Source organism: Taudactylus pleione, unplaced genomic scaffold, assembly GCF_031769625.1.
Source record: "Taudactylus pleione unplaced genomic scaffold, aTauple2 ptg000314l, whole genome shotgun sequence".
Taxonomy (NCBI): domain Eukaryota; kingdom Metazoa; phylum Chordata; class Amphibia; order Anura; family Myobatrachidae; genus Taudactylus; species Taudactylus pleione.
Window position 1 is genome coordinate 11,982,549 of NW_028284715.1, and position 18,653 is coordinate 12,001,201.

At 44.0% G+C, this 18,653-nt stretch overlaps 1 protein-coding gene across 6 annotated transcripts in view; it reads right to left on the reverse strand.

Moving 5' to 3' along the window:
* Positions 1 to 18,653, reverse strand: part of VPS13B (vacuolar protein sorting 13 homolog B) — a 1,086,122-nt gene that overhangs the window by 742,051 nt on the left and 325,418 nt on the right. The gene's annotated exons all lie outside the window — the stretch shown is intronic.

Sequence of the window (18,653 nt, forward strand, 5' to 3'; positions counted from 1 at the left end):
AAAAGATTTGACAAATGATTCACGATTTTCTAGATTAAATTACCTTTACGAGTTATTAATGATAATTCATTAGTGTGTACACTGGACATCGGGTGCAATCAAGATAGTATCAACTTTCAGGAAAAGCGTGGCTGTCAAATCTTTCAGCTGTGACTGGCTTAAGAAGATGTAGGTAGTGTATGTACTGTATATGGTGGGAGACAATTGGGAAAAACCTAGGATGTTGTAAATTATCCCACAGGATGAATCATGGAATTAAATTTAAAAAAAAAATCAAGACACAAACCTTTTTTTTTTTTTTTAAATGTTTCTTACTTTAGTCTTCAATTTGACCTTCCGAGTAGACTCTGGTACTGTTCTAAAGTCTACTGCGCAGGCACGGGTCTCCAGCCACATGGCGCCATTTCACAAAGATTTTTGCAGCGCCGACACGGGACCCACTGGTTTGGCATATACAAAATAACACCAGATCATACCAATACATACAGTATATGCAGGTGGGACAAAGACGTTGTCCATTTCTTAAAGTCAGTATTTTCCTGACAATTGTGCAGCCATAAAGGATTGTATATTCTCGGCAGGGTTAACACTTCGCCCTTCATGCAGAGTGTTAGGGAGCTTTAGAATTTTGACACCTTCTCTTTAAAATGTGCATTAAATGAATTGCGCCTAAGCCTTGCATTATAGCCCAGCGAGGTTTGCAGGGAGATGATGACTGAGCAGATCTCTCTGTAACTGAATTCCTTTCAGCTGACATAAGCCAGTCAGCGCTGGGCACAGCTCTACCAGTAAAGCTGTCTGTACCTCTCGCCCAGAGCTGGTTTCTGTGTCACAGTTAGATATAATGAAGTGGCACGAAGTCTGAACTGGTGCTGAGTGTGATGGTATAAATAGCCGCAGGCTATCGTGACATGAGACAATCGGCCCGATTCCGAGGTGAATGTACTGCCGATGACGGATGTAGCGGAGCGATTCTTTGCTACTGTGCGTCCAAGTCGCACGCCTCCCGATTTTGTATTTGCAGATCTAATGTCAGGCCTATGCAAGTGTTTTGAAAATGTAGTGGGCGTTCCTGGGTGGTGACAGGGAGGTGTCTCTGCGCTCTCAGAGAGATGGAACGTCTTAGAGGCCTGTTATGGGAGTGTCGGTTAAAGTGGTTGGGTACTTAGACGCTAGACCACTCACATAAAAGGCCATACACGGACGGTGAAACTGCACCTGCCATAGGGCTGGTGCAAGTTTTTCGATGGTACGACCGATAATGGCGTCTAAAGATGCACCAATCGGTATTACTGTGAAGATATAGCTTTTACTGAATGACTGGGCTACCAACAATTAAGCGACTATTTGTCAGTTTGGCTTTGCCCTGGTAAGTGAGCTTTTTTTTTTTAGGGGAACAACGGATGTTTGCATTGGAAAGTCCTTCACTTGTACTTTTGTTGAGTTTCATTTCTTTATTTCATTGTGTTTTACATGACTAAAGCAACTAATTATTAATAACAATTAAAGTACTATATTGTTTACAATTTGGGTACTGTAACTCTACCATTTACAGGCTTCTCCTGGCGTAAAAATGGTTTCTATAATTCACTTGCAAAGGGGTGTGGTGCAGAAGATCGACAGTCTAGAAAGACAGTCAATAGAGCGACAACAGATGGTAGACAGACAAGAGGCCGACAGGTACAAATAGTCGACACACATGGTCGGCAGTGCAAATTGTCGACGGGTACAAAAGGTTGACATGGACAAATTGTCGACACATATATGGTCGACATAAAAATGGTTGACATTTTAGGTTTTTAATTTAAGCCTAATCTTCACCCTAACCCTCTTGTCTAACCCTAAACATCCCCTCTGCAGCCTAAACCTAGCCCTCCGGTAAGTGCCTTACCCTCACCGTAACCTTAAAAATGGATGAACACGTGGAAACCATTTTTTTGTGTCGACCATGGTATAGACTTTTTAAGTATCTATCTAGAAAATGTCGGTCTTTAATCCTGATATCCTTGCAGAGTTAACGGCATCTTTTCAACTATGCAAAACACATCCCTGACCAGTTTTTAGATGAATGGAAGATATTCTAGAAAACACTTACAGGACAAACTGCCATATTTCTGAATTGCTGGAAAAATGTTTACAAAATACAGCACTAGCAATTAAATTTCCCATTTACTTTATTGATTGTTACTTTTTCATTGAAGATATGGATGTCAAGGTAAACTTTTTATTCTTTTGAAACCCAAATGTGTACATCTATATAATAAAGTCGACTGCTGATAAAAAATGATGACATCATGTTGGAATGTTAGTCTGAGCATTCGCCCCGCCCACCAGTGTCTGAGATGCACAAGAGAGAGTGAGGGAGCAGTGATAGAGAGAGACAGCGTGGATAGGGGGAGAGGGTAAGGGAAAAAGTCTTGGGGTAGAGAAGAGAGGAGATAGATGGAGAGAAAGAGAGAGTGTGGTGGAGACAAAGAGAAAAAATAAAGAAATAAAAGCCAAGCAATGCTAGGCATTACACCTAGTGTACAAGAAGTAGTGTGTTAAAACATGGTGATCAAACTGTCCTTTGCATGCCGAAAAGACCCATTCATTAGATAGGGAAGTAAAGCCACCCACAATCTACGCCCTTTCCTTATTCACACCTTCCAGTGTGGGATTAACATGAATTGATTGCCGTTGTGCATATTAGCAGGGTTGAAGCCTCTCCATAATAGCTTAAAGAAAGCAATCCTGCACATGCCTATCAGAGAGCATTACAAATCCATTAGTGTTCTAATGTTCCATGTCTCCGATGGACACATGTCCTATGCTGTAGTCTCCTTCCTAGCAGTAAAGCTGCTGTCTCTTGATTCCCCTTCTGTTCCAGAGTGTGCATGGGATCATCTGCCAGTCTCTGGCACCAGAAGAAGTGACTAACAGTTTCAACCAGTTTAAAACACACTGGTATCATTTTCTATTAATAGACTACAAGAACATAATAGAACAGGCCTGGAGAGCTAAGCCTACTTTTATGTGAGTTCTGTATCTACCAGTGTGATAAAATTAAAGGTTACTGGAATAGCTAATGCACTTTCCAATGTCGCAGCTTCAAAAGTGAGAGGGACGAGACAGACTGGATGTTGTCATGTGACCGGCAGCGGAATGCCGGCTAGGGATTTATGATAGGCGTCGAAATACTGACGCCTATCATAATACAGAAGCCGGAACGCCATAGGGTTAAGTTTTTTTTTTGGGGTGGGGGGGAGAGAGATTAGGGTTAGGCACCCCCCAGGGAGAGGTTAGGTATAAGAGGGTGTAAGGGTTAGACATCCCCAGGGATACGTTAGGGTTAGGTACTAAGGGGGGAGGTTAGGGTTAGGCACCACTAAGGGAGGGTTAGGGTTATGGGGGGGGACAGGGAAGGTTAGGGTACTTACCTGCCCCTGTCGGGATCTTGATCCTGTCGGGCATCCGCTGCTGGCATTTCAATCCCATTCCGAGACAGACATTGGTAATCTGGGCAGCACAAGTGATTGCCTGGTGCTGCAAACTCAATACAGAAGTCACACAGCCACAATACAATTTAGAGAAAGCAGCGAAGAATTGCTAACTTAACACATAAATCAGATCATTTCATGTGTTGAATCCCAGGGATATCCAGCAGCACAGCAGGCAGTGCATGTCATATCAATACAGAAAAAATACTGCACTAATAATGGTTTAAAAATGGTTTAAAAATCCTTACCCCAGGAAGTACCTTGTGAACCATGGGTCCAAGTAAAATGCCCATTCTGAATACTAATCTAAATAGAGGTATGGTGCTCTACTTTATAATCAATTAATGAATGGAGCTAGGTTTAGACAGTAATTAGACAGACAATGTCTAGATAGACAGCAGATGTTGGCAGATGTTAGACAGGCAATAGGTCAACAGGGAAGAAAGGTGGACACATAAAATCTTGACATGGATAAAGGTCGACAGGTACAAAAGGTCAACAGTGTCAAAAGGTCGACACAAAAAATATGGATGACACAAAAATGGTTAACACTTTTTTTTTTAGGGTTAGGGACTTACTGGAGGGCATTACAAGGGACGGTTAGGGTTAGGCATCTACCCCGAATGTTAGGGTTAGGCACCAGGAAAGAGGGACAGGGTTAGGCACCAAGGGGAGGGTTAGGGTGAAGATTAGAAAACAAAAAAAAATCATGTGTCGACCATTGTTTTGTGTTGACCTTTTGTCATTGTCAGCATTTTGCACCAATCAACTTTTTTCCATGTCAACCTTCTGTCCCCTTCGACTTTTTGTCCTTGTCGACCTATTGCCTGTCTAACGTCTGTTGTCTATCTAATTCCTATCTCATAGTTGCCTACCCACCCAGGGTCACTGTGGAGCCTCCTGCTGCTCCGCAAAGTTAAATAAATCCCCCCCGGATTGCCCACTCCTCACTGCCCCATCAGGAATCTGGACTGCGCATGTGCGCGTCCGGATGGGGCGGGGGTTGGAGCAGTATAATAGCCTGCAGGAAGAAGGAGGGAGAATGTCCGAGACAGAAGTACTCACAAGCTTGTATTGCATCATTACTATAAGGATAGAAGGGCGGGTGTCCACGCCAGTGACAGCTCCTCCCCCGGCTGCCAGTGCGGGGCCAGCTTCCTGTGTATGGTGCACCTGACACTGACTGTTGCTGCTCGCCTCTCACACCGGCCAGCAGCTCTGCCCCCCCGGACACACATGCACCTCCGGCTCCAAGCCTTCAACATAGAACTGCAGCCAGACAGACCCCACCGGCCGCGGCACTCCGTCTTTCAGTGCTAGCAGGGCAGAAAGAGAGAGAGCGAGAGAGAGGTGATTGGGGTAGACGCAGGGCTGTGGTGTATGTGAGACAGGGAGGTGGCTGGGGTATACATGTGTAAGAGGTAGGTGAATGGGGTAGGGCTGGGGTATATATGTGAGAGGGAGGTGAATGGGGCAGGGCTGGGGTATATATGTGACAGGGAAGTGGCTGGGGCAGGGCTGGGGTATATATGTGAAAGGGAGGTGGCTGGGGTATACATGTGTAAGAGGTAGGTGAATGGGGCAGGGCTGGGGTATATACGCGAGAGGGAGGTGGCTGGGGCAGGAGCATACTGGTGGGTGGGGTTAATCTGTGCGAGATGGAGATGGCTGGGAGATGTGGGACACAGACAAGATTGTGAACCAGGCCAAGCAGGTGGAGCAGCACGTCAGACAGCAGCTGTCCGGACTGGTGGAACTGCTGGCCCGGTGCGGAGAGGACGGGCTGCCAGGGCCCTGCTCGTGTTACTGGACCAGCTAGCAAGCAGCTCCATGGCCCGGCTGTGGGCGTCTTTGACTCAGTTGTTACAGAGAGCAGCTCTGGTACGGAGAGTGATAGCGAGGAGGCGGCTCGGAGCAGGAGTGCCTGGTCTGAGGGTTCTACCTGCAGCAGCTCTATATAGCTGGCACTGCCCCCTGTGTGTTTAGCCAGGAATTGTCCCCTGCATGTATAGGTTTTCAAAATATTTTGTCAGAGGACTCATTTTGGTTGAGCCAGTCACAGTGTCACATACTGGGGCTGATTCTGGCAGCATGCTGCACTTAGTACTTTAGCTTGCCCCTTCCGCTGCAGGACACACCCCTGAGTGGCGGTAGATACACCCATAGGTGGATCTAGACATTCCCTGTGGGTGGAGCATGACACACCCCCTCAACGGCTCGCAATGTGGTGCTATGTGCTACGGGTTGTAGTCTCCCTGAAACTAGTTTTCAGAAGTAGACAAGTATGATCTATCTTTCATACCAAACCCCATGCAGCCCAGATTGTGGCTAATTAGAAATAACTGTGCAGAGTATGGGGGGTATGATTCTGAGTGGCAGGTAAAGTAGTCGCAAATTCCAGACATTTACAACGAGTGTTAAACATAGGCAACTATACATTGTACCCATCTAGGCAATCGCACCGCCCCCAGTCCTCCAACATGCCCTAACAACTCCAACAGTAAAGGCCCCCATACATCAGAGATTGATTGCAGCAATCGTGCAATTTGCAATCGATTGTGTATAAAAATATTTCCCTTTTTCAATCGATTGTGGCATCTCTGCAATCAGCAATCGATTGAAAAAGGGAAAGATTTTATACACAATCGATTGCAAATTGTACGATTGCTGCAATCAATCTCTGATGTATGGGGGCCTTATGTCTTTTCACCTAATTATGCATTTTGCAGGTGGTAATTGTGTCTCTATATCAATTAGTTTATTGTCTTCATCTGTCTATATTTCACTATATACCCCTGTAATTTGTATGTTTGTCTAATCACAGCGGAATTCTTGTGGAGCCTATAGACATGGACATACGATTTATCATGGACGTTAAAGGCACCATTATATATACATACACACACATATATAATATAGTTAAGCAGAGCAGCGCATTCACCAGTCTTTAACAAAGTTTATGAATTAAACATTTTATTCAATTATAATAATCCATAAATCAGACGGCATTTCGGTAACAACAGGGTCCTTATTCATGGCAAAATTACGTTCCAGAGCAGCAGCAGGCCTGATTTGGGATGAAATTTTTCGTTAAATACTGGGGAGCGCCCTGCTCTGTTTAAGTTTGGATGTTCACCGTTGGATGGATTGATGCGATTCTCCTTTAGTTGGGAGCACCCCAGCTGGTGGAGTAGAGGAACCGTGTGTAGTGTAGTGTAGTGTGTGTGTACACACACACACACATATATACTCAATGATAATGTATTAAAACTAAAATGTATATTCGTTTCAATACATTTTCATTGAGTCCATTGGTTTCCATTTAATAAAATTACAATTCTTATATACACGTAAATCAGTTTGCCAAGAGCAGGCCTGGGTCACTGACTACTCAGGGGATCAATGTGATGATTACTGCTACTTGCTGACAAGGCCACAACACATGGACCCTTTTCCCAGGATGTCAGAGTGTTGGAGCCAGCTACTCCTCTGGTATTACACATGAGTAATGCAAGGAGGGCAGCGAGTGGTTCTGGAATTAGCCTAGTATACAGGGTATGTGACATCACCTTTCCTCCTGGCTAGCTTGTGCCATTGCTTTGTTAGCAACATAAACAGGAAAACTTGATTAACTTTTACACTTGTTTTCTCACTTATGGGAATGAGGGACTAGATATGAATGATTAACTCGGGAACTGGCCAAATGAAAACACTTAATTCAATCACTCAGGAGAGGCACACACAGAAGTGGGCTGGAAAGTGATTATTAGGGCAGAATTCAATTCTCTCCAGTCCCTATCGCGCCCGATGGAGCTATTCTATTCTTGCTCCTGTCGTGCGCGATCAGCTGCCAAGCGCTACACTTCAGCTCGCAGCCCCTGGGGGATGAGAGCTGAAATGTGTGAAAAGTGACATGTTTGGGTGCCCAAACATCACTTTTCGCGATCGCACCCAGCACTTTGGTCGGGTTTAGCTGCTTTACGCAGCTAAACCAGACCTCTATTTTGGCACAATTGAACAGCGGCCCGCGATCTCCTGTCACTTTAGACGGGAGATGCGGGCCGTGAAATCAATTGAATTCCGCCCTTTGATTTGCAGATCGACCTGATCAATATAATATACAGCACAATGCCCAGCCCTAACACCTTACTGTATTACAGAGTGCATCATTCTGATGATGGGGGAACACGGTGATGCTGACAGGGGTAGGCATTATGTCTGCCAGTGTCATATAATGCTGGAGATTGGATGGGGAAGGGAAGTACATAATGACAGTGGGGGCAATTGAGGCTACAGCTAAATATACAGAGATTCAGCAGGCAGGGGCAAATAGGTGGAACCCAGTGCTGGTGCCCCGTACCACACACACATGGAGTGCCCTGTAAAACCAGCCATGGTTCCATCATCTTGATCTCGGCTCCCTCATGTCTCTGTATACTCAGGTCTGTTGTTTGTATTGAGTGAAATGCAGTGGGTTGCAATGGATTTAATCCTGTTCTGGTAAACTAGATGCAGGTTGGTGCTTGTACCCAGGAGCAATTGTTCAACAAATCTCTTTGCTCCCCTATATAACCTGTCCATCCCCAGCTGCCTAAGCAACAACCATTTCCTTGTCCAATTGTCTGCACTGAGACCACAGCTTCTCCTAACTACACTTGATATCCAATTACCTAAACCTTGGCCTGCTTACAACAACTCTGCACCTCTGCTGCCTGTCCCCCACACAGCTGCCTCCTAGCGGGATCACCAGAGGACTCTGGTTACTCCAAGGCAACGGCCGTGATTCCCAACAGAACCTACAGGTGAATATCAATTACACCTCATCTCTCGGTACAGTACATGGCATCCACTATAGAGGAAGTACTTATCCAGACATCAGTCAAAGTATCACAATAAAACGAAACGTAAATCCAAGTTTACTGTAGCCTTCTATCAGGTAACCAGAGCACTGCAAACTAGAACTGTAATGCAGCATATCATAGAGATGAAAGAGTTGATGTACTAGAGTGTCAACATAAGAACACTGACACCGCTGCTGTAGGTAAGGTCAAAATGGCAAACTTGGGCCATCCAGCTTCAGTGGAACTACACATCCCAGCATGCCCTGACACAGTTTTAGCAGGCCCTAATAGCAAAACTGTGGCAGTGCATGCTGGGATGTGTAGTTCCACTGCAGCTGGTTTGACACCACTGACCAACAGCATACCTCCCAACTCTACAATGTGGCATGGGGGTGCGGACGCTGCACTTTGAGGACATGATCACGTACTAGTGGCCACAGCCGCTGCATGCGAGATCGTGCATATCGTGAATACACACTGCACGGTATGTTGTTCTGATATGGGCAAATCTGAACGACAATGCTCCATTGTGTACCCGGCTTAACTTTGCACCTGGAGAAACCGTGTTGCAATTCACGGGATGCTGCCGGTCACAACCCCGACAGTGTTATCCCGGCAAGGGATCTAACATAGGCGTCGAAATACAGACGACTATGTTAATCCCGACAGGGGGTTTAGGTTAAGGGACCCCCGGGGGACTTTGGGTTAGGCACCCCCGGGGGGAGGTTAGGGTTAGGCACCCCCTGGGAGGGTGCGGGGAGGGGGGGTTAGGCTTAGGCACCTCTGGGGGGAGATTAGGGTTAGGTACTAGGGGGGAGGATAGGCACCCCTAAAGGAGGGTTAGGGTTGGGGGGGTAGGGTTAGGTACTTTACTTACCTCCATTGGGATCTACGTTGTTCGGCCTGCCGGCATCGGGATTTGGACCGCCAGGCTCTCTTCATTCATACCGATTCCGCTAATACATTTACTTGTTTTTTTTATGCAGGGTAAATACTGGCTGCTTTTACATGTAGCCCACCATTACTGGACAGTTTATTTTTACACTGCAATCTAAATCTCTTTGCACAGGTTACATCTCCCCCACCTGCAGTGCAATAGGGTTTGCCCAGGTGTAAAGAAACCTGCTCTCTTTTTCTTTACTCTCTGTAAGATTGAGAAGAGCAATACGTAAATTACACTACATACAGCTAAAGAAATAATACTCTATATTAATTTTTTTTTTTTTTAGCTTTTTTTTTTTTTTAAACAGAACCACAAATGACTGGTCAGCTTTGAATTATTTCTATTCATATACTGCAAGGAGATTTGATACTGCTGATAAGTTTCAACAGATGGCAAAGCGCGCCACCTTGGTAGTTGCTTGTCCGCACGTCTCCATGTGAGCCTCGTTCCAGATAATGGGATTCTCAAACCTAATCTATTGCTCATTATCTGCAGTTTAACTTTTTATCAGCCACTGCAGACTGTACTTTCTGGAATCTGAATTAATCCGCAGAGCAAAACCTTGTTCTCTCTGCACTGGCATTATGCTGTCCAAACTACTGCTACTTTGAAACACCGAATAAAGAGAATAAACCAGATTTTAAAGTAATTAAGTGGATAAGAGCTTTAGGCTGTGCAATTGTAAACTCTGACGAAAAAAAAAAAAGAGCAAATAAAATGTTTTTAAAAAAACAACAAAAAAAAAAAAACAATCGGAGTGCGATCCTGAGTTCTGGCAACGGCAGTAATCCTTTTCAAATTGCTCATATTAAGATTAAAGATCACTTTGTTTCTGTATTCCCACAACTGGCCGGGTATGGTAAAGAAATCAGCCTTGCTGCTTTTATATGTAACATCTTTAACATTTGCTCTGTTTTCTGTGCCTGTGATTAAATGTAACATTTTGAAATCCCAAAGTTCTGAGAAAAAGCATAAATCCTCGTCTCACAGCTGCTGTTTGACTCCAAAAACACATGCATTTTTTTTTTCTTTCCTTCTTCTTAGGCATCGACCATCAAGTACTCCCAGCGGGCTCGCACTGGGGAACACCTGCATCTCTTCATTTCGTTCCAATAACGCAATTTTAACTTTTTAAAACGACAAAAATAGATGCTGTGTTCAGCTGCGTGTTCACTTTGCCCCTTAATTCCCGTGAACCAAAAATCCGAGGAGCATGAAATCATTCGGGCAAGCTCTGTCATCGGGAGGATAAGGTTTTTTTTCTTTCCTCTTGCACTAGAATCGCAGTGGGAATACTGGCAAGAATTGCAAAGTACGAGGTCAGTTACTAAGAGGCAGAAATAAATAAAAGGAACTTCTTAGATTGCTTTCATTTTTGCATACTATGTGTACGAGTGATCATTGCTTTTGCTGGTTCCGACTCGCCCTATGATACTTACTGAAACTTATTGTTATAGTGTAGTTGAAAGAAAGCTTGAAGACTGACATAGGGAAGTGGGGACTCAGCAGACCTCCAGCAAATACAGATCAAATTTCCCGGCCAGTGGATTACTCTTTCTAGGGCTTGGCAGAGGAGACCACCCGTTTACCCAGTTCATTGGCCATGGACATGTGCATTATAAAAATAGAATGCCCTGAAAACTAAACACGTTCTCCTTGTATGTTTGATCAGGAGAGTGATTTACATGAATGAGCTGATTTACTGTATTAAAGTGTGAAAGGATCCAATAGTCAGGGGTAGGTCTAAAACCGGGGTAGAGTCTGACACTCCAGCCGCTATGGAACTACACATCCCAGCATGCACTGACACTGTTTTCCTGTTAGGGCATGCTAACACTGTGCCAGGGCATGCTGGGATGTGTAGTTCAACAGCTGCCGTGAACCAAAAATGAAACCTGAGTGTTTTACTGCTGTTTATCATCTCCTCAATAACATTTAAGAAGAATCAGTGTCTGGATAAACAAAGAGTAAGGAGACAGACGTGGATGTCCACTGTGTCACAGATTTTAATCCTACTATTATTATTATTATTTATTATTAGTGTTAATTTATGTAGCACTACTATATTTGCTCTATCAGTAGGTTTTTGGTGTGTGGGAGGAAATTACACAACATGATGAGTACATACAAACTCCCAAAAGATACAGTAGAACCACATGGGAATTTAACTGACGAACCCACACGCTGGGGTCAAACTGCAACAGGTGTCTTCTCATCACTGACTGGCAACTGTCAAACAACCGGTCACATAACCCAAGGGTGCTGCCCTAGAGAACAGTGGATGAATGGGCACACAGGTGACTTTACAAAGTGTGACTATTACCCCCCCCAAGCTTCTGCACCTTTGCTCCTTCCAACGTCAGCTTATGACATACTGACACGACGGAAAGGGAGGGATATACATCAGCCCAGAGCTGATCCACACGCAGCCAATCTCCAAGACACACAAAACAATAAGAGAATTCATGCAGTCCTTCTAAACTATTGGTAAGGCATAAGAAACAACAGGCTGGACCTAGCAGTCTGACAGGCTACGTACGGCCCCACAGGCCACATTTTTTCCATCCCTTCTCTAGAAGAAACATGCTCCATCTATTGTAATCTCCAAGTCACTAGGCTAGGCTGCTAATTTATCACTGAAATAAAAATGGATTGAATTAAGTAATGACATATAAAAAACAAATATTGCTTCTATGTAACTGTTGCATAATGAAGACATGGAATTATATTTACTAAAGTGAGAGTTTTTAGAAGTGGAGATGTTGCCCATAGCAACCAATCAGATTCTAGCAATTGTCTTCTGGAAGGTGCTAGATAAATGATAAGTAGAATCTGATTGGTTGCTATAGGCAACATCTCCATTTCTAAAAACTCTCACTTTAGTGAATACACCCCACAGAATTGACATGACACTAATGCTAGGTTACTCAAATTCACGGACTGACACTATGATTTTCAGTGTGATGAATCAATCTTGAGCACATCCGATTTCGAGTGTACACACTAGTGATTTATAAACCTGATACAAACTTTTATCAGTGGCAAACAAACACTTTCTAGAGGGGGGGTTTCCAAACGCCTGATTTAAGTATGAAGAGTCCATGAAGAGAGCATAATTAGCACTTAACCCATACTTACCGACTTTCTGGCAGCCCCCTCCGGGACGGGGTTTCCAGGTCAGTGCAGCAGGGAGAGTGGTGGTGGCGGCTGAACTGGGTGGAGTGGGAGCATGCCCACACGATCGCATCATCGCGGCTCCGCCCCAGCAGGGAGTGGGGATACGATGACGCAATTCAGTGCGAATCGCGTCATTGTCCCCCGAACCACCCACTTTCACGAGCGGGCTCGATGGGCCGGCACACAATGTGGGGACTTGCCTACTCTTGTGGGGTGCCAGGAGCGGAAGAGTAGGGAAGCATGGCTTATCCAGCTTTAGTATGCATCATACAAAGTGTATTGTGAGTCATAATTCCAGCATATACAGGACCAGCGATCACAGTAACCCATTAGATGCGGCAGTAGGGCCATCCTGCCTGAGCTGAATATTTTTATTTTAGATGTGGGCACCATTCCAGAGCAAGTCCGGGAGCCTGGGGGTGCAGCAGAAGAACCTAGCACTGTCCTGGACATACTGTATAGTACATATTGGTCTCCTCATGCAATGGATAGTGTATTATTATACACCCTATTGATGGTCTATAGCAGTTCACCCCTAACAGTGCATGTTTTCCGGATCTCCTAGTTGGTGCACAGGGGTATTTGATACCGGCTGACACATGTTAAAAGATCCACAGGTTGTGCTGATTATTTCATTTGTAACACTGAGAAGAGCACGCAGTACTTACTAACAAAATTCTACTGGATTACTATTTCTATTGTGGTCATGGTGTGGGCTGGGGAGCGAAGGTTAATATATTAATTAAGGGAACAGGGGCGAAGAGAAAGGGAGTAATCCACCGCACAGGTAGAACTATTTAGATATTAAAAAAATAATAATAATTTAAAAAAGAAAGAAAAAAAAGATTTAAATAGAAAATGCTATCTCCACATATATATCCTCTATTCATTCAACAATTAGGTACATCTGGGAGTTGTGGTGGTGCTACCCAGTAAAAGAAGGAAAAGGTCTGTATGACCTACAAAGACTCTATTATGGAGCACTCTTATAGCTAATAAGTAAATATTGTTGTATAAAACATAACCTTTATTACTACAAAGGAAAATGTTAAATTGACTTTCAGAGAACACATCTGAGACAAAAGGCACAAGGTGCGGATGATACCTTTGGGGCGGTGTAATATGACAGAACGTTATTTCTTAGAACATGTAAACAACTACTGACAGAAATACATAGAACAAAAAGATAATTTCTTAAAATACAGTTGGAGTGTCCAATATCCAAAATGCTTGGGACCAAGGGTATTTTGGATATCGGAATATTCCGTATTTTGGAATAATTGCATACCATATTGAAATGTCTTAAGAATAGGGCCCAAATCTAAACACAGAATGCATTTATGTATTATATACACCTAATACACACAGCCTGCAGGTCATTTTATACTATATTTTCAATAATTTTGTGGCTCAAACAAAGTTTGTGTATATACATGAAATTCATTTATGTTTCATATACACCTTGCACACACAGCCTATAGGTCATTTTGTAATTTTTTTAAAATAATTTTGTGCCTTAATAAAGTTTGTGTACATTTAACCATAAAAAATCTAAAGTTTCACTATCTCAGTCATGCTAAAAATATTCCGTATTTTGGAAAATTTGGATATGGGAGGCTCAACCTGTATACCCAGCAACAGAATATCACAAATTGGTTATCACTGTATCAAGAGAGACAGTTGCTCTGTGTTACTAACACTCCATGTAGTTGAAAAACTCAGTTGCACCATGTATTACCGTGTAGTATAGAAGGATGAAAGTCTGGGTGACACTAGGTTCTGCTGCTCCCCATCTTATCTAGGGCATAGGGTGGGGAGTGAGAGAGCAGTGTCCCACAGTAACCGTTGGAAACAACAGTCAGTGGGCAGATGTATGAAGCTCTGGGAAGTGATAAAGTGCAGAGTGATAAACGACTGTCATGTTACAGATTGTGGGCCTGATTCAGAGCCGCTCGTAAGCGGCTGCTCGTTCGCTCTGAGCGATGTTCGCACAACTGCGCATGCGTATGGGTCGTAATGCACATGCGCAAACCAGTCATTGCGGTCAGAAATCGTGCTCTCGCCAAACAGCGAGGGGCTGCTAATTTAATTGACAGAATGTACAGTTTGTGAGTGGTAACAGGGGAAGGTGCTTGAAAACGGGGGAGTGGAGATCCGAACGCAGGCGTGCCAAACGGTCACACATCTAAAATAAAAAATATTCAGCTCAGGCAGGATGGCCCTACTGCCGCATCTAATGGGTTACTGTGATCGCTGGTCCTGTATATGCTGAAATTATGACTCACAATACACTTTGTTTAATGGGAATGCATAATTAGTAAAGCAGCGTCATCGACCACGTCACTTGGTTGTCTTTTAGCCTGAACTGCTCACAGTGATTGCGGTAGGAAAATGCTACCACAAGCACTGCGAGCAGTTCAGATGCCTTTCGATGTTCCTGATTAATCTAATAAATACCGGACATGACGTGTGATGCGAACAGCAAAGGGGCGTCTTTAAAAATAGCGAGCGCATTTTTCGTTCGCTCGCTCGCTCAGACATAGAGGCATCAACAAACCGCAAAGAACTAGTGCTCAATTTAAATAGCCGGCCCCTTTTTTGGAACGACCGTCCGCAAATAGCGTCCGGCTCTGAATCAGGCCCTGTGTTTGAAAAATGACAGTTGGGAGCTGATTGGTTGGTCGTTTATCACTCTCCACTTTATCACTTCCCAGAGCTTCATACATCTGCTCCCTGTTACAGCCGTTTGTTTCTACTTTTTATTGTCTTGCCTTTAAAAGCATAAGACAACAAATAAGGAGACTACTACACATTCATCATGAAAGTGATAAACAATTGAAAAATGGACAGCATTCATGAGTGTGGATCTTAGATATATCGGACAGATGACTGGAAAAACATATACACTATAAAATGTGCATGATATAGTCCCATCGTTTTTTTTGGAGAATGCTCAGCAGGTCAGATCCAAGCATATTATACACCTGGGTTGGAGCAATAATCACCCTTGGGTGTTGAGTACACTCTGAGATCAGCAGACCGAGCAGCCGAAAATCGCTGGCCAGTCTGCTTATTGCATAGTGTGCAAAATCATATTGTTCATCTAGCCTTAAAAATAACACTTCTTCCTGATTAATATACACATTGATAACTAGACACTTGAGCTTGGTGTAAAAAAAACAAAAAACCAACGAAACTATGAAATGTATCGGAGCCGTTCAGTGGCCAAGTAAAATTCAGATGTGCACACTACGCCGATATTCATGCTAACGGCTTGCATCCCGATTGTTACCGCCCAGAGATGAAGAACAGATCTGGGATGCAGGGTCTGTGGATTTCAGTGGGTGTTTCTGGGAGGTAACAGGGGAGGTGGCCAAGCAGATGCAGTTGTGTCACTTTAAGCTGTTCATCAGTGCCGTAACAGAGCTCAAATGTGCCCCGTGCCGACCTGCTCCTTGAGTGCCCGAAATCATGACAAAGCGAGCATGACGTCATTACGTCACGCCAAGGTGGCAGGCCGGCAGCACCGGTCAGCGTGTATAGGCTGCAGGGTACCTTGTCTGGAGCGTCTAAGGGACGCACTGGTGGTGCTGTGGCAGTGATCCTGGCTGCAGGGCGCTGTTACAGGCACCCTGATAGCCAAAAGCAAGGGCCGCGGAGCGGTGGCACCCACAGAGCCCGGCACTCAGTGCGGAGGCAACAGTCGCACACCCCTAGCTACGGCCCTACCGCTCACACAGGAGGCATTACTCACACAGAGAAACTGATCCTACTATAGGGCTGGTACTAGTTTTGAAGGTGCATTTAAACACACACACATGAAAAATGCATGCACTTGCAGCGGTGCATTAAGTATTAAGGAAATTGGCCGCGCCATTAACATATGATGCAAGCACGGCTACGGCAAAAGACAAAGATACTACTATGTACGACTCTAAGGGCCTCATTTATCAATGGGTTTTATCATTCACAACGAGTGATAAAACTCGTTGCGTATGATAATGGTGCTCCAGCCAATCAGCCGCCAACTGTCATCTGTTTGAAAAATGACAGTTGGGAGTGGATTGGCTGAAGCACCATATATCACACGCAACTTGTTTTATCACCCGTTGTGAATGATCAAACTTGTTGATAAATCAGGCCCCAAGACTGCTGAATGTATATATTTATAAACGCAAGCAATAACATCTTCCCTCTTCTCTTCCTCCTACTGTATTACCTCTACTCTAGATCCTTTACCCTCACAAATCAGTAAAGCTCTGTCTCCTGTGTTTATCCCAACCCTAACTAAAATCTGTAATCTCTCTCTCTCTACTGGCAACTTTCCATCACTGTTCAAGCATGCAGTGATTACTCCTATTCTGAAAAAACAAAACTCTGATCCCAACACTCTCTCAAATTACCGTCCTATCTCCCAGCTCCCATGCCCCTCCAAGCTACTTGAGAGACTGGTCTACACCCGCCTAACACACTTTCTTAACTCACATAACTTATTGGACCCACTTCAGTCCGGCTTCCGTTCCCAACACTCCACAGAGACAGCACTGACTAAGGTAGTAAATGATCTGGTCACTGCCAAGGCTAAAGGCCATTACTCACTCCTAATTCTTCTACATCTCTCTGCTGCTTTTGACACTGTTGACCACTCTCTTCTCATACAAACACTACAATCCCTAGGTCTGAAGGACACAGCTCTTTCTTGGTTCTCTTCCTACCTATCTGATCGCTCTTTTACTGTTCGTTTTTCGGATTCTGCCTCCTCTTCACTACCTCTATCATTCGGAGTTCCGCAAGGCTCTGTCTTAGGGCCTATGTTATTCTCAATCTATATCTCCTCTCTTGGCAAACTAATCAGCTCTTTTGGATTTCAGTACCATCTGTATGCAGATGATACTCAAATCTACCTATCTTCCCCAGATTTATCACCACCTGTACTGGTCCATGTCACTGAATGTCTTTCATCTTGGATGTCATCTCGCCACCTGAAACTTAATATTTCTAAAACAGAATTAATTATATTTGCACCAGCCAATAACAGTTACCAAACTAATCTCTCTATCACTGTTGACAACTCGACAATCCACCCTGCCCCACAAGCTCGCTGCCTTGGTGTCATCCTTGACTCTGAACTGTCATTTGTTCCCCACATTCAATCTGTCTCAAAATCATGTTACATACATCTAAAAAACATATCCAAAATTCGACCATATCTCACACAAGACACTGCAAAAACTCTAATCCATGCACTTATTATTTCCCGTGTTGACTATTGCAATAGCCTCCTTACTGGTCTTCCCAAAAACAAGCTATCTCCATTACAATCAATTATGAATGCAGCTGCAAGGCTTATCTTCCTTGCCAAACGTTCATCGTCTGCTGCCCCGCTCTGTCAGTCCCTCCATTGGTTGCCGGTTTTCTACCGTATTCAATACAAAATACTCTTACTTACACATAAGGCTACTAACCAAACCACACCAACATACATCTCTTCACTCATTTCTAAATATATCCATACCCGACCTCTCCGCTCAGCACAAGATCTGCGTCTCTCATCCCCACGCATTGCTCCCATTCACGGTTACAGGACTTTTTTTGGGCTGCACCCACTCTATGGAATGCTTTACCACACACAATACGACTTTCCTCTAGTCTCCAATCCTTCAAGCGATCCCTGAAAACTCACCTCTTCAGGCAAGCTTATCAGATCCCAGAACCACCCACATAACCTTCATAGCCTCCATATGTCATTACATCCCCTTTCACAGTCCACACACAACCTCACACATAGTCTTTCTCTCACATCCTCATGACATTTGGCCGACATTCCGGTGTAAATGGGTCATGCAACTGTGCATTCTGGCTGGACCAAAATGCAATATATAGCACCTATCCTTGTGTGGCAATGCCTATTTCCCTATAGATTGTAAGCTTGCGAGCAGGGCCTTTCTACCTATATATCTGTCTGTTATTACCCAGTTTTGTTCTATTAATGTTCACAATTGTAAAGCGCAATGGAATATGCTGCGCTATATAAGAAACTGTTAATAAATAAATAAATAACTAACATGCATAAGTACTGGTCACCGCAACTTAATAAAGTGGCTTTCTCATTGCCGTAATTATTACTATCCTTTATAGGACTAGTGCCAGCATGATGCAGCTCTTATAATCAGAGAATGTTTACTCATTGCGCTAGTGTAGATAATAAGCCGC